Source organism: Puma concolor, chromosome B2 (genome assembly GCF_028749965.1).
Source record: "Puma concolor isolate L17-30 chromosome B2, mPumCon1.1.hap2, whole genome shotgun sequence".
NCBI lineage: Eukaryota > Metazoa > Chordata > Mammalia > Carnivora > Felidae > Puma > Puma concolor.
The window spans coordinates 37,906,729-37,924,442 of record NC_141671.1 but is presented as its reverse complement, the minus strand read 5'-3'; the positions used below and the strand labels follow the sequence as shown (position 1 = coordinate 37,924,442).

General features: G+C 38.5%; 1 protein-coding gene across 4 annotated transcripts in view; it reads left to right on the top strand.

The window, feature by feature from the left end:
• The window catches only part of BTBD9 (BTB domain containing 9), a 417,533-nt gene that overhangs the window by 11,945 nt on the left and 387,874 nt on the right, over positions 1-17,714 (top strand). The window lies entirely within an intron of this gene.

Genomic DNA, 17,714 nt, shown 5'->3' with positions numbered 1-17,714 from the left:
TTGCTTTTTTTGCATTGTATCTTGAGGGCTGTTCCATATTATTATATGAAGAGCCTGCCTCATTCTCTTTAGCAGCCCTTACAGCGTTCCATTGTATGGTTGTTGTCAGGAAAAAACTGCGGAGGACTGAAATGGGCATAAAATATCCCTGACTGCCCTATCTAGTGCACTCTTCCAGGCTGTCTGTACCTTTCATTTTCTTTGAGCTGTTTTATAACTATAAATTGTAGAAAACTGATAGTAATGCAGATGATTCTTATCCATAGAGACCAAGTGGGTTTTGTCTAGTGGAATGCAATCAAATGTTGTCCTGAGGATATAGACTAGTTTTGCATCTATTTGTAAAGCAGTGTTAGTATTCCACATAGGGTGCGTGTGTCTTGTGTGTGTGTGTGTGTTCTTTGACTTCTCCATTTAATTATGATTATAATATCTTAATGAATGCTTCATTAATTAATGATTTAAATAAAATCATTAAATTAAAATATAAACCATTTGATATGGTTTATATTTGTATGTGTCATGATACCTTTTAACAGATACATTATAATAAGTTCCCTCTCGATGGCCACTTTATTTCTTCAGAAAGCAGTTCATACGAGTTTTAGACAGTTTTGGGCACAGAAAATCTGTGCTATCATAAAGCAGTACTTTGTGATGCTTCAACAAAGAGATTAATGGATGAGACTGTTTTGGTAGATCTTCCATCAAGCATTGTGACCTAGTCCCTGCCCTCAAGGAGTTTATAGTCTAGTGGAGGAGGAGGAGGAATGTGTCAGATGAAGTGTAGCATGGATACTGGATAATCTAGGAGATAGCTAAAATGAGGTTCCCCTAAGGGCAGAAAGAACAGCATGGACTTGCTTTCCTCACAGGATTTGCTTTTTTTCACACACCCCTGGTCTGGACTTACTGAGGCAGAACTAAACATCGCCCTCTTTTCAATGCTTGGTGCCAGTGTACTTGTTTTTATGCTTATTGTGGAAGTAGTCAAGTCTTGGGGACTCCAGTGGAATCCCGTGGCTCCAGTTGCCAGCACAGTGGTTTGTCTGTTCTTACAGATGGTGGCATTAGCAGGAGAATATAGTGGAGTCACATAGTTGGGGTGGAAGTGGGTTAGTGGTTATATTCTAAAGTCAGGACAAAATGTAAAAATCAAGTACTGTGAAAATTTTCTTTAGAAGACCCTTTAATGCCTACAGAATCCCATGTCATGGTTCTCTTAATACAGGAAATGTCCCCAAATAAGGTAATTTGGATTATGGAGTTTAATTTTATTAGAACTTTTGTTTGACGTCCTTAATTTGGCTTATTAACACCTCACCATTACTAGCAATTTCTGGCTTGCCTCTACAGCACCACTATGAAACTGTCTTGGCAGTTATGTAACTGGTGTTTGATAAAGTTCTCTCAGATACCTAGTTCTCTATTCTGTCAGTAATCATCTTGTGTGCAGTTATACTGTTTGCATTGATTTCTTTGCTCTACTGTTCTGTCACCCCCCCAGTAAGGTTTAATTACCCAAATATTAACGTAATGTTACACTTTGTTAACTATTGAGGAATTATGTACAATTTATTTCAATGGTATTAAATTCTTTTGATGTGAAACAAACACTCTTTCAGAGGTTTTTTTTTAATGTCTATTTTTGAGAGAGTTCAATTTGGGGGGGAAGGATGGGGGGAAGGACAGAGGATCCGAAACAGGCTCTGCGCTGACAGTCTGACAGCAGCAAGCCCCATGTGGGTCTTGAACTCACTAACCGGGAGATCATGACCTGGAGCTAAAGTCAGACACTCAACCGACTGAGCCACCCAGGCACCCACCCTCTCCAGAGTTTTTAAAGAAAGGGTTAATTTTCCTAAGGCAGGGTAACTCTGTTCTACCACTTCTCTTCCTTTCTGTTGTCAGTGTTTCTCTTAGGCCTTCAATTAATTTTTTTGCCACCTCCGGTTATCAGTGATTGAGAAAATTCCCAAATCACTCATATCTTGTTTCAGGCTTGACTACAGCAAGGAACACTGAATGGAATCATTGAGTCTGGAGTGATGGGTAGCTCCAGCTATTTCTGACTCCTCTTTCTGTATAAGTAATTGAATTCACGTAAGTTAAATTTCAGTATGATGTGACTCCTTTGTAGTAAGAATTGGCCTAATTCAGATGGAATTGGAGATGAGATTCCCAGGCAGCTTCCGTTTCATCCATGCAAACATCTGTTGATCTCCTGCTAAGTTATATCAAGTGCTGCAAATACAAAGGAGAATAATTTGTTTCCTGTCCACAAAGGATTTGTGATCTAGTGGGGGAGGTAGATTTAAAGGTAGATGATTGTAATATAAAGTGGTAAGTGCTGTGAGAATAATATATCAAGACTGTTAGCTTAGAATTTATATGCCATGAATACTTAGTCTATCAGTACTTCTGTGGAGATTCTTAATAAGCACTGATGTTCAGAGAAGGCTTCCTGGTGAATCTGATACCTTATTACCCCTAAAGAATAAGGCTTTACCTCTGCAGGGGGTCAAGGGAATATGTATTTTTGACAGGGAGATGGCAAAGTGTGTCAGGGTCAGTGGTGTTGCTGAAGCATAAAGTGAGAGGTAGGGCATCCTCAGAGAGGAGGGTAGAGTGGTAGGCAAGGGTCAGTTCAGAGAGGCCTATGGATGTCCTGTCTGTGAACTTGTATACCATTCCAATGACCATAATATGATCATTAATTATAAAGTTACTAATAAACCACCTGTTAAGCACCTACTATATGCCAGGGACTATATTAAGTGTTCTGTAGTTATTTAATCCTCTTGGACATTCACAAGTGAAAATATGATTGGTTGGTTATTGGTTGGTTATTGTGCAAGCCGAGTGGATATGGAACTGAGGGGGATAAAATGGGAGGTGGGGAGATAGTTTGGAAGCTGTTGAAGTAGTGCAGGTGAGAGATGGTTGAAGCCTGAACTAGAGTAGAAGTTATTAGATAGGTATATGAAGGATGAATTAGAGGAATAATATTTAGGAGGTAAAATAAGATCTAATTAATTGATTACACAGGGTGGGGTCAGGGAAAGGAAAAAGTCAAGGGAAATATACAGGTTTTTAGCATGAGTTACTTGTGTGGTGATACTACCTTTTAAGGTAAAGGACACTGGAGGAGGGCCTGCATTAAGAGCAGATTAGTTTGGTATTGAGTATGCTGATTTGAAGTGCCAGTGGGGACATGTGGTGGAATCATATTGCAGGCACACAAATCTGAAATACAGAAGAGAGAGAGGTCTGGCTTAGAGATAGAAATTTGGAAGTTGGCAACCAGCAGTTGAAACCAGGAGGAATGATAAACTCACAAGGAAGGCGTGGCCCTGGGGAGTATACGTCTTAAAGACCAAGTAGTGAAAGAAGAGACTCAGAGGTAAAATGAGAACCAGGAGAGTGTCACAGAGGCTAAGGGAGTAGAGTTTCAAGAAGGGTATGTTCAAGAGTGTCACATGCTACAGCGAGATCCAGAAAGATAAGAATGGAAAGTGAATCTTGGGTATTCCAATTAAGAAGTCATTGATGACCTTGGTTAGAGCGGTTTCAGTCGGGTGATGGGCCGTGTGAGACTTCAGTGGATTTAGGAGTGAATTGGAGTTTAGAAAGAGGAGGCCAGGGGTGTGGATAATCTTATGAAAAGTTTGAGTAAAAACTGGAAAAAGGATTAGAAAATATGTGTGAGGTGTAAGGGTGAACAGCTACCTCTAAACTCTTCATGCTCTCAACCTTAGGGAAGCTGGTTTGGGCTCAGTTCAACAAGTTGCATGTTTTTGAAACCTTTTGAGAGTGTAGACTCAAATCCTGAGAGCTAGGGTCAGCTGTTTCCTGTAGTCTCCCAGTAGCCCTTCTGTACCTGAATGGACTGTAATTTGTTCTAATTTGTTGTCAATGCAGTGTATGTGTCAGAAAATCATCACCAAAGTGCACCATCCTAAATGATATTTTGGCCAAAAAAAAAAAAAAAAAAAAAAAGTGACGGGAGAAATTAATAAAGGAAACCCTGGGAAGGAAAAGGTATCAACCATTGTACTATGTCCTTCGCATGTCTTATTCTATACTTTATTGCATCCTCATAGCCACCATTCTGGGGGTGGGGTTATCCCCATTTTCTCAATGAGGAATTGAGATCCTATAGTCCTATGTCTCCTTATCTTACCCCAACTTCTGCCACTGATGACTGTGACCTTGGATAGGTTTCTCAGTTTCCTCCTCTATAAAAAGCTGTGGTTTTGATCCTTAAGTCCTTTCCAGCTCTAGGGTTCTAGGCATCTGTGAATATTTATTAGTGTTGCTATTTGGGCATGAAAAAAAAAGGCCATTCAGGGAATTTCCCCCCTCTCAGTGAATTAATAACTTAATAGTAACACTGTCAGGTTGTTCAGACTAAATAATTTATTTTCCCATCACAAAGTGAGTACCCATTATGTATGTGGCCTTAGAAAGCTACTGTAAAATAAATCAAGTAAATAGGCTTGGTGACAGGCTCTCCATCAGTTGTTACTAGCCCTGGGCACATGGGCAAATCGCTACCTGCAAGATTGTGTGATGATTTTAAAGTGTGTTATAGGTTAAGTGCTAAGTATTTTTATTAATTTAGGAAGTACTTTGGCATGTGGCCTTTAAAATTGCATTATTATATTATCATAAATCTTGATTAAGGCAACAAAACATATTTACTATGGCCAGCTTCACAGCTGGGGTGAAATATTTTATAGCGTGTATAATGAGCCACTAGATGATGGTGATTCTCTGTTCACATCTGAAAGATGAGAGTTGGGAAATGAATTAGAGGCTTTAAAGGGCTATTTAATTGTGAAAATTAATTTCAAGGAACAGTATCATGTGCTCAGTGAGTATTTAATAATTGAGGAGGAGGAGGGAAAAAAGGGAATTGTGAGGCTTTCAAACCTTCTTAAGTCCATTTTGGAAAAAGGAGAAAAATATAATGCTAATGTGACTTTCAAAGACATACTCTACAACAGTAATGTAAAAGAAGCAAAATTAACCAGTACTAGGCATTTTAAGAGTTAAATATTCTCCCAATTTGAAGCCAATGTGTTCTAGATACACTGTGCCTGGCAAGCAGATGTTTTCAATGGATGTGGAATCTCTCAGAGGGCATTTGGAAAACTTACAGGGGCATTTTTGTTTTCTAATGTGGTTGAGATACATATTATTTTATTATAAATTATTTTCTTTTGTATTTTCCCTTACATTTTAGCCAGTGTCTTATTTTAAGTTGTTGAGTAGGTTCTAAATCTCTGAATTGTATTTCAGAACAGTGTGTGTTGGGGCAGGGGGTGGTTAGCAAGCTATTTGTTATAAAAAATAAGTTTGGGTCTGATGGGGTTGATGACCATTATATTAGTTTTCTATTGGTACATAACAATGAACTACAAACTTCCAGCTTAAAGCAGCAGCCATTTTTATCTCACAATTTCTGTAGGTCAGAAGTCCAGGCACAGTATAGCTGTATTTTTGCTTGGGGTGTCCCCAGGCTGAAATCAAGGTGTCTGCAGAAGCTATGATCTCATCTGAAGCTCGGAGTCCTCTACCCAAGCTCCTTGGTGATAGACAGAACTCAATTCCTTGCTTGCACTCACGTGACTGAGGCCCTCATTTTCTTTCTGTCTGTAAGCTGGGCTGGTGGGGAGGGAGGGTCACTCTTGGGACCTAATCACATGGCCTACTTGTAGTCTGGCAACTTCTTCAGAGTCAGCAGGGGAATTCTTCCAGTCTGCTTACACACACACACACACTCAAGGGGGGATTGATTATACAGGATGCATACACCAAGGGGTGGAAATCACGGGGGCTGTCTTACAATTTCGCCTACTGCATGGCCACTGGTATCAAATCTTCATACCTCTGTCTCTTATCTGTGTCAATGGACCTCACTTATTTGAAACAGGACCTGCTAGCTATTTTAAGCATTTGTATAGGTGTTGTCTACTGTGCAACAGGTATTTTTCTAGGCACTGAGATGAACAGGGTAGTCTTTGCTCCCAGGGAGGTTATCTTCTAGTGATAGGTGCAGTGAAGAAAATAAAACAGAATAGAGGGTTAGAAGTGGGGTGGAGAGTGGATGTTCCTTTAAGTGAGGTGATCAGGGAGCAGATACCTGAATGGTGAGTAGTCAGTAGTGGTCTCTGAGGACAAAATATTCTGGTAGTGCGGACATAATTATAAGGGCCCTGAGTTCAGAGACCAGCTTGTCTGTGTTTAAGGAAGGCAAGACCAGAGTGTCTGGACTAGAATGTACGAGGAGGAGGGTAGGAAATAAGTTTGGGGAGGTGCTTGGTCACAGTGCATGCAGAGCCATGTTAAAGGGTATGATTTTTATTTAACGTGAGATAGGAAGGCGTTGAAGAGTTGTAAGCAATAGGGCGACCAGTCTGATACACATTTTCATAAGGTTTGTGTTGAGAAATGGCCTGTCAGGGGGAGGGCTGATGTATAAACACAAAGAGATGAATTCTGTGAAGGAAATGATTGCGGTGTATGAGTGTAGAGGACAAGGGACCCAGACTAGACTGAAGTCAAGGAAGGCTGCCTTGAGGAAGTGGCACCTGGGAGATGGAAGGTGAAAGACGAAAGGTAGTCCCAGAAGGGGAACAACTTATGCCAAGGCTCCATGATGTAAGGGAGCTTGTCAAGTGAGGGAACATTAGTGGAAATAACTGCATAGTTAGGAGGCAGAGTCCACAAGTCTTGAAGGCCTCGTTAATTGTGCTTTTTTTTCTTTTTTTCTGTTGTTCTTTCATGTTAAGAGCGTTGGGAAGCCACTTAAAGGGTTTTAAGCGAGAGTGGGTGTCCTAAAGGGAGGGGTTGAAGGAGACGGTTCATAATCAGTTTTAAAATTTGAGAGATTCCGGTCTGGCTGCTGTGTGGAGGATGGTTTGGAGTGGAAGCAGGGAGATCAGTTAGGAGCTAAGTGATGGTCCGAGTGAGAGAGAAGCATGGCGTGGACTCGAATGGTAGCATAGAACTTGCCATGAAGTGAGTCAATTTCAGAGTTCATTTCGGAGGTAAAACCGAAAGACTTCCTGCTGGATTAGGGAGGGAAAGTGAGCTTAAGGGAGGTGTCGTTCTGGTTTCTCGAATTGGGTTCATTGAGCTGGCAGCTCTGCATGGGGACAGTTTTTTCATGGGAGAGAGGACATAGAGAGTATGAAGTGAGTTTTGAAGTACTTCTGAGGTAACCCAAGTGAAGATGTAAAGTAGGCAGTATATAGGAGTCTGGAATTCGGAGAAGAGGTCTGTTAGTATCTATATGAACTTTTTGGTTAATTTTGAGGACTTAAGTATGTCTGACACTGTATTAGATTCTGGGAATATAAAGAGGAAGGAGATGTTATGTTCACTCGGTATTTGTTGAGTACCTCTAGGCACCATGTCATGGTTGTTGCCCTCTGTGAGTTTACTGACCAACAAGGCAGGTGTATAATAAAATCCTAGTGTGTTGTAATGGGGGCAGTGATAGAGGGAAATAGCATGTAAAAAGGGCGCCTGACCCAGATTGGCAACATCAGTGAAGGCTCTTGCTGAAAGGCATGAAACCTGTTCTGAGCCTTGAAAGAAGAGACAGAATTAGCCAGACGAGGGGAATATAGAAAGTGCCGGCAGTAAAAGTCCTGGTTGTCTGAGAGAAGACAGTGGCGTCTCAGAAAAGCCATCAAGTCTACATCCCTGGCTTTCACTAGAGGCTCGACAAGTGGGAAGGCAACGTCTATGCCGGAGTTGGATGTTTTTACGGTGGTGGTGATGGGACTCTTATGAAGCTACTGTTGCTCTGCAGCCCTTTTGGAAAGAGGGGAGAAGAATATTCATAGCTGGCAGGGACTTCAGAGAATTTGTAGCCCTTTCTTCTCACTTACAAAGGAGCCAGTAGCCAGAGGAGAAATGATTGGCTGATACCTTGTCAGCAAGTCCGTGTCTCCCAGAGTCAAGGCTAAGGGTCCTTACACTGCTACAAGAGTGGCAGTGCCTTTAACTACTTGTTCCCACACTTTCCCTGACATCTTTCGCTGGAAAGAGAATGTCCTGGAAATACCTAGATACTGCCTGCCGTTGAGTAATGCGGGTCTCCACATGGGCTGTGTCTTTGGGAGCTGATGCTAGCCTAGGTTTACTTCTTTACCTGTATGGCAAAGTGGACTTGGTCCTTTCTGGGCTGCCTCTTTAAATTTAAACAGAGAAATCTCTCCGGACAGTCCATATTTGTAACTTCTCTCCATCTCTGTACCCATTTGTGTCTTTGTCCTTTTCTTCATCACGCACTGGTAGTGAATCGTAATAATAGTAGTAGTTGTAGTAGTAATGATAGTAGTGGTAGATATTTACTGAGCATTTATTATGTGCCAGTTACCATAGTATTTGCTTTTCTTTACCTCATTTAATTCTACCAACAGCCTCCAAGGTAGCATTTTCTTATTGCCATGTTTACAGAAGAGAAAACAGAGGCTTAGAAAGAGGTTAAGTAATGTGTCAAAGCTTACACAGTAGTATATGGTGGTGCCAAGATTTGAACTCAGGCAGAGTGACTTGAGATACTCTTTACTGCCTTTCCTAAGATAAACTATCTTATAGAAATTCTATATTTCTATCAGAAAACTATCTAATAGAAATATAAGGTGAGCTACAAATGCAAGCCATGCTTGTAATCCAAAATTTTCTAGTAACCATGTTGAAGAATAAAAATAGGTAAAATTAATTTAAAAACTAAAATTTATAATGTTTATTTTTCAGAGAGGGGGGAGGGAAAATATGAGTGGGGAGAGGCAGGGAGAAAAGGGAACAGAGGATCTGAAGAAAATTAATTTAAAAATTAAAACTTTATAATGTTTGTTTATTTTTCAGAGAGAGAGAGGGAGGGAGGGAGGGAGGGAAAATATGAGTGGTGAGGGGCAGGGAGAGAAGGGAACAGAGGATCTGAAGCAGGCTCTGCACTGACAGCAGCGAGCCTAGTGCGGGACTCGAATTCACCGACTGTGAGATCATGACCTAAAGCGAAGTCAGATGCTTAACCACTGAACCACCCAGGTGATCCTAAAAATACTTTATTAAGCCCAGTATATCTCCCATATTATAATTTCAACATCTACTCAAGATAGAAAAGTAAATGAGATGTTTTACTGTGTCTTTGAAATACAGTGTATATTTTATACATACAGTACACCTCAGTTTGGACTCGCACATTTCAGGTGCTCAATAGCCACATGTGATGAGTGGCTACCATTTTGGCTAATGCAGCTCCAGAGGTGGATGAAAGTTCCGAGCACTTTCTATTGCTTTAGTCAACTAGAGAGAGAAAAAAACGTGCTGGAAATCAGCAGATGAGGCAACTGAAAGGGAAGAAAGCAGAGTAGTAATTCCTGGGTCTGACCCGTGAACAGGAACAGGTAGAGAAGAGTTTCCTCTGTTTTTTTCCCTGAAGCCAGCCAGTAAGGTATCTTTTTTCTTTCCAAATTGAGACTCAGCATTTTCCCATATTGTTACTCTTCGGCTTATTTTCATAGTGGTCCATTCCTTAAGATGCTTTGGGACTAAACAAGCATTTGTGACTGGCCCATCAGATATTGCAACATTGTTTCTATGGAAAAGACTTAAGCCTCCTGAGGTTTCTAAAAACTTGTTTTTGGAATGTTGTCTTTCATACATTGTGGGGAAGATTGGAGAGGAAATTATAGTTATCATTTGCTTTATGATCTTTAAGTCACAGATCAATGATCTGTTAAAGCACAGAAAGAAGAATAATGAACTTTTTTAGTTCCTATTTACGGGTAATGTTCATCACCTGTTACTTTCTTCCCACTGTACCTAGGTTCCTAGTAAGCCTTCACCAGTTGTTGAAGATTGGCTGAGAAGCAAGTATCTATAGAACTATTTGAATCATTTCCTTCATACACTTGCCTCTGGTTTGGTCCTACCCCTTATAATTAAGCAACACAGGCTCATCCTAACAAGCTAAATAATGTAGAAGTATAGAAAGAATGGACTTCCTTTGTTCGGGAAATGCAAACCTGTCTATTGGCTAAAAGCACATCAACAGGATTTTTATATTTTTGTGAATGGAAAAATAGAATAATGATAGATTAAAGATTTTAAGGGAATGTTGGCTCTCAGGTTTATACTGTTGTTCATGTTTGTTTATATTCTATAAAAGTACGTATGGCATTTACTATTGAAAAAGCTATGCATCACTAGAGACTTAGAGGACACCAAGAAAGGTGTTGTATAATAAAGTGGTTTTGTAAGTTTAAAAATATTTGAAAGAATTTGAGAAATATGAGAACAGTATGCAAAGTATGATACAGGAGTGTAACCGTAGACAGTAAAGTGGAAATTAGGAAATCAAATACCTGCTGAATATTAGGGGGAGGGAAAACTTGTTGATGAAAACATTTGATTGTAAGTAGTTGAGAGATTTTTTTTAAAGCCGTTAATTTATTTTGAGAGAGCATGCTCCCCTGTGAGGGTGGGGGAGGAGCAGACGGAGAGAAAGAGGTAGAGAGAATCTCAAGCAGGCTCCATGCTCAGTGCATAGCCCAATGCAGGGCTTAATCCCACGAACTGTGAGATCATCACCTGAGCTGAAGTCAAGAGTCAGATGCTTAACTGACTGAGCCACGCAGGAGCCCCAAGAGATGGTTTTTTTGTTTAATTTTTTTTTAATCTTTATTTTTGAGAGGCAGAGACAGCATGACTGGGGGAGGGGCGGAGAGAGAGGGAGACACAGTATCTGAAGCAGGCTCCAGGCTCTGAGCTGTCAGCACAGAGCCCGACGGGAGGCTGGAACTCACGAAATGTGAGATCATGAGCTGAGCTGAAGTCAGCCACTTAACAGACTGAGCCACCCAGGCGCCCTGAGAGATGTTTTTAAGATGAGCACATATATTTTTATCCTTGATCCCCAAGAATGACACAGTTGTACATTTGGGTAATATTTGTTGATCGAATGTTGTCCTTGTGGAACACCAGGGAGCAATACCTAGTTACTGTTCTCTAGGATTTTGTGTTGTAACTCGTTTTCAGGTAACTCCTAAAAATCTGTTATTTACTAAATTTCTCTGTGCATCAGAATTTGCTCATTTCTACTCACGTTGCTTCTCAGTAAAGTACAAGTCAGATCTTGTGTTTTCATCCTTTTCTTAAAAGCCTTTTGATAAAAATATCTTACCACCTTTTTTAAGTTTCTACTTTTTAAAGTTTATTGAAATACCGTTTATGTAAAAGATAAATCAGTGATTGTTTTAATAGAAGGAAACACTTTAGAAGTACAATGAGTTTAAATGTAAAACTTCCTACTCTTTCCCTTGAGGGCCCCCAGCCCCTCCCCTCCCCAGAGGTTATTGCTGTTATTTCGCATTTGCTGCAGTCATGGACGTTTAGTCCCCCAGCTTTTTGCTATTACAAACAACGCTAAATTAATAACTTTTTATATATCCCTGGAAGTACAATTGTGGAGTTATAGGAAGTATATATTTAAGAATTTGGCAGATTCTGCCAAACTAACCTCCACAAAGCTGAACCAGTTTGTTATACTTCTAACAGTATATAAGAGCATGGCTTCTACACATATGATTTAGCTATAGAATTTTTTTTTTTTTTTTATTTAAAAAAAAAATTTTTTTTTTCAACGTTTATTTATTTTTGGGACAGAGAGAGACAGAGCATGAACGGGGGAGGGGCAGAGAGAGAGGGAGACACAGAATCAGAAACAGGCTCCAGGCTCTGAGCCATCAGCCCAGAGCCCGACGCGGGGCTCGAACTCACGGACCGCAAGATTGTGACCTGGCTGAAGTCGGACGCTTAACCGACTGCGCCACCCAGGCACCCCATAGCTATAGAATTTTAGAACTTGAAGTTATCACAGAATGTAGCCTACCCCCTCCCACTCCTTTTCCAAGGTAGAAACTGGAAATGGTTTGCCTAGATCTAACCCAGCAGAATTTATGAGTACTTCCCAGTCTTAGATCTGTGTTCCCTTGGAGGCATCTTAGTTTTAGACACATTTTATATTGTGAGGTTCTACCAGACTGTGTATCTGTTTCTGTGTCTTCTCTGTTATTAATCAAAACAAACTTACTTTTCAGTCTCATATTTGCAGATATTACCCCAAGACTCCTGCCTTTGCCATCTTATCTGCATGGAACATCTTTTACTTAATATCCTTAAAAAGTGACCTTCTTCCATTATTTAAAACTCACCTTATCTACAGGGTGTATGGGTTACTTTAGATATACTCATGGTTCTGCACAGTGTTTTAAGAATCTTGTTTCCCCAACAGCAGCTAAACCCTACCTGGGTGGCCAAGTAAAACATAAGCTGCTTCTTTCTTTATAAACTTAGAGCATTTCTGCTACATTTGATCATTTTGTGTTTGTCAAATAATATAATACCGCTTCAATGAAATGAAATCTAACTTAATAGCATTAAAAACTTTATTAATCACAGTATATTTTTTTCTCTTAGAAATGACCTTCAGAAATATTGTGCTTCTAAAGTATGAATAGATTCTTCTCTTGTGTGACTATATTTATTCCTTAGGTGCCTGCATTGTAGCCTTGTTTCTCTTATAAAGGCATGGTCTTAGTATCTTTTCTTGATGGGCTATGAGAATTTGTGTCAGTGATATCCCAAGTTGGTGCTGTAGCTGAGCTGGTCACATATCAAGATTATGACTTTAGGTAAAGAAACAGCTGATGAAATTCTAAGGAACAGAGATCAGCCTTGATGCATATTTTGATCATGATAAAAGAGATAGAATTCAATATTAGATATGAATTAAATTTGGTCCATGAATGTTGTTCAAAACTGAGGATGGCAGTCTAATCATAAGCTCATCAATTATTCAGTAGCATCTTGGGGGTATTAGTGTATAGAATATAGAAGACCCATATACTATCCTTTAGAGTCTTTGTTCTAAAACAGAATGAAAAAAAAATACAGTATTCTCTCTCTCTCTCTGTCTCTTTTTTTTTTTATGGGTTTTATGCTCCCACAGCGTAAGTGAAGTTTATACATGCACCAGAAGAGGGTGAAAGACAGGGCACATATTTGCTTATTCACAGGGGTTTGTGGAAGATTTAGGGGAAGATTGTTTGGAACATGACAGGATGACAGTTTTACAGGAAAAGGTCAATTTTCCTAAGCTCAAGAGACATGAACTTGAACTTTTGGCTAAGTTTTTCTGTTGCTAAATGAAGGTTGTTTGCTTGACATGTGCTGTTCGTTCCCTTATTCTTACATATGCACTATAGCTTTGGATTTGGCTATAGATTTAGTTTGGCTATACATTTGGAGCAGTGGCTGTCATTTCAGACAGTAACTCCTAGTCTGCAGGATGATAATTACTCTGATTTTTATTCTTTTTTTTTCATTGCTGTAGAGAATGCTATGTTGAAGGAATAAAGACAATGCTCATAAAACTAAAGAGAAAAGGGGGAAAAAAACAAAAGGAAGACTAGTATCAATTGTGAACATTTCCTTTAGATTATGTTCTAGAATGGCAACAAATAAACTTATAAGTCAAGATTTTTAGGTGGACTGACTTCTAAGACTTGATCTTTTTTTAAATTCACAGCTCACAGAAAGTAGCCTGGATATGGGGTTTAACAAACTGCATCAAACTATGCACAGTAGAACATTTTTATAACATCTACAAATGAAAAGCCAATTTCCTTTACACAGACAGTAATGCAAATGTTCACAGTAGCTTTGCTACAAAGAAATTAAATTGTTGCAATTGATTATTCTACTGCTTTAATGGGAGTTCATGCTATAATGTTTATTAATTAGGAAAATATAATATAATTTAAATCTGGGCAAAATATTATAGCCCCATAAGTTGCCACTGAAGAAATTAAACAGAAATGGCTTGTCCTGTATTTTCAAATATTATTACAACTAATAACCTCTGCACTCATCATGACTTATTCATTGCTTTTTGGCTCTAGGTGCATATATATTTTTTTGCTCCCAGCATACAGTTCATGCAGTCTTCAATGGACTTGGGACCAATAAGACTGAGCACCTGAAAAAGGATGTTTATATAAACTCTGAGAAGTATAAGTGATAGTCACTTCTTAGAGTTGTAGCCTGTGACTTGTCATTCCCAAAAGTCATCCCATCTTTTAGATGGTTGCCTTACAGGGACTTAAACAGTAGAACAAACACGACCTGAGAGACTGAGGGAAGTTGGTAGCTGGATAATGCATGTCTTTGGGTAAACATTCAGAACTTAGGTTAATAAAATCTGATAGTAAGTTTCACCTTATGCTTTTCTGGAGCATAAGCTTAAGAAAGTACTTTGTAGGGAAGAAAGAAGAAGTTTCAGTATTTAGGGAAACTTTAAAACAACAGAAGGAAGCTCCCTTGGGTCATTTGATATTTTTGTTCTAGGATAGCTGATTTAAACGCTTTTGTTTGTTTGCAGGTATTTGGGAAAGATTGTTTTAGAGATTGGAGCCAGAGAAACTGAAGACAGAAAATAAAATTAATACTGTAAATTATATACCGTTTTTGCCTTGGGAATCTTAGATATTTTGTGATGGAGTAATAGAATAGGTTCCCCCAACCACCACAAAATTAGATATCATTGCCAAACTGAGCCAGAAGCATTGCCTTATTTAGGAGAATGCTTCTCAAAAATGGCCAAGGCCACTGGTGAGCCCTGATCAAAAAATATTGGCAAGTGTCAGTTGATCTCATAGTCTTTCATTTATATATATCCTTTGGCAACTTATTAAAAACCAATCAAGTGAATTGTTAAGGGTATGCAAAACGGCATTCATAAACCCACATTAGCATAATACTAGAGTCTAGAAAGGATTTTAATTTTTTTAATATTAGCAGTATTTTAATATATATCTGGATAAATGACATGGTGCTCTCAGTACCTTTTTAAAAAAATTATTTTTTAATTCAAGTACAATTAACATACAGTGTTATTTTAGTTTCAGGTATACAATTTTATATTCTGCTAATAATTCTGGCTACTGTGTAGTCTGTAGCAACATTGCAAAGCTCCTGTTCCATGTATGAACATGCTTAAGTTAGAATTATTTTACATTTTCAGAGAGATCCATATTATCAGTGTATGTTGGGTTGGTTGTACTTTTCACAGTTGTTTCTATTCTTGTTTTTTTATTATAAATTGCTGTTCAGTTGTATCATTGTCAGCTTAGTTTGTTATAGATTTTCTCTTAACCCTGTACTGTACATGGATGCATATTTGTATTAACAATATTCTTGGTCTGTAATTTTTCAGTAATTAGAATTTAACTACATTCAGTTAAAATCTGAATTATTCTCCCTATATTAGTAAAGCAGATGTGTACGTAATCTCCAAAAGCTGGTTTGAAAAATGACACTTCATTCTATCAGCCAAGGCATATTTTACCTAATCTAAACAGGGTGTCTTGAAAAGAATTTGAGGACTGCTGGTCAGGGAAGCTAGTTGGCAGGAATCATAGAGTCATTTCTGATTTCTTCCATGTCACTGTGGCATAGCTCTTGTTAGTTCAGGCCTTTGACAGACGTTGGTTTGGATGTGCTGTTTATTGTCTGTGCCCTTAGACTAGTGCCTAATCTTGTCTGTGTCTCAATTTCCTATCTGTAAAATAGAATTAAAAACAGTACTTTCCTAAGCTAATTCTTTGAATATTAGATAAGATGGCGTGTATAAAATACTTAAGAGTCTGCCTGGCTTATAGTAAGTCCACTGTAAATCGTAACCATTATTATTAGGTAAAAGGTACTTTCTGTGTCCTACTGCAAAATAGTTAATTTGCTATTAGATTGTAATTTTGTTTTAAACTTCTTTTTGGGTTAAAGCATTCAACCAATGTTTGTTCAACATATGTTTTAATGCCTTTTGTATGAAGGTTCGTTGTTGATTTTTTTTTTAAGTTTATTTATTTTGAGAGAGAGAGACAGTGTGATCAGGGAGGGGGCAGAGAGAGAGAGGGGGAGAGAGAGAATCCCAAGCAGGCTCTGCACTGTCAGCTCAGAGCCCAAAACGGGGTTCAATCCCACAAACTCTGAGATCATGACCTGAGCCGAAATAGAGTTGGATGCTCAACCAACTGAGTGAGCCACCGAGGCGCCCCTGGAAGTTCATTGTTAATAATAGTGTATATTTCAAATGATCTTCTTGATTATTTCAAATTTGGAGGTCACTTTTTTACTGAAACATATATGACATATAACATCATATAGACTTAAGGTGTGTAACGTGTTAATCTGATATGTTTGCATGTTGTAATATGATTGCCATTGTAGCCATAATTACCACCTTTATCATGTTACATGATTAGCATTTCTCTTTAGTAGTTGCAATAATTAAATTCTAATGTCTTAGCAAGTTTGATGGTTATAATACAATTTGTTGTCTATATTCACTGTAGTATGCATTAGATCTCTAGGACGTATTATAAAATCTGATTACTAGGAGTAGAATTATCATAATGGGCATTTACTTGTTGTTTTGGCATTGTTCCATTATCTTCAATCAGCGGTTTCCTTGCAGGAACCTTTTTTAGTCTGTTTGTCATTTTGTAAGCAATAATTTAATTAAAAACCAGATAACATTTGGAAAATTCACATAAGCAGTCACAAGTAAACCTGATACTTACTTGAGCAAATGAGTATACTTCCTGAGCCGTATGTCTTTGTTGAATTCCCTAGATGCTTATTTATCCTAGACAAGTGAGTGTTTTTGACATGCTGATCATGAGAGAAGGCAATGTTCATCTACATATTAAAGATTACTAAAGCTTAATTTTCCCTCTCATTTTTCTAGGTTAAAAATGAATGTCAGTAGAAGCGTTAAGGCTTTCTCACCAAATTCCTATGGCTTGTATTGTACTTGCTCTGGGATATGAACATCCCTTTTTGGAGAAAAGTAGCCAGTTGTTTGAATATTAACTTTTACTCTGATACAGGGATATAACATAATTTTCTGAGTTCCTGTTCATTTAATAACCTGTTTAGCATAGTTGTGGTTGCTTTAGTGTGGTACTTACAGAAGATGGCTGTATTTTACTTTCTGAACATCATAAAATCATGGCTTGCTAGTTCTAGAATTAGTATTATTTGTCTTCCGAAGTCCTAGCTTCCTCAGCAGACAGTGAGTTCTTCAAAGGTAGCAACTTTATCTTTTATTAATCTTTGTGTTCCTGTCACCTAGCACTGGGCCTGTATCATAGAAGAGAGCTCAATAAACCTATTTTTTTCTTCAATAAATCTTTTATCAGATGAATCATATACAGATTCAGAAACTAGTTTGTCCCTTGACAAAGTGGAGAATCAATGTGGTAATTGGTAAATGGAGTTATATACACTTCGATAAAATAATCTTGTTAAATGGTCTTGTTATAATATAGTTCTCTAGTATTCCAAACTGTGTATGTCCATAAACATTTATTTACAAACGTATAAAATCATAGAGTGACAGGAATTTGGACTGGGACTGGATGTTAGAAATCATTTCATCTTTCCCAGGGAAAGACGTTTTGGGCATCCTGAAGCCAGAAAATGCCTGTGAGACACAGTTGTGCTTCTCACACGGCCCTTACTGCCCCAGTGACAAGACTCTGCAAGGTTTAGGATTAGATTTGCAGAATATCAGAATCAAGGTTACACCTACCAATATGGGCAGTCTACACCTGTTTATTCAGACTTTT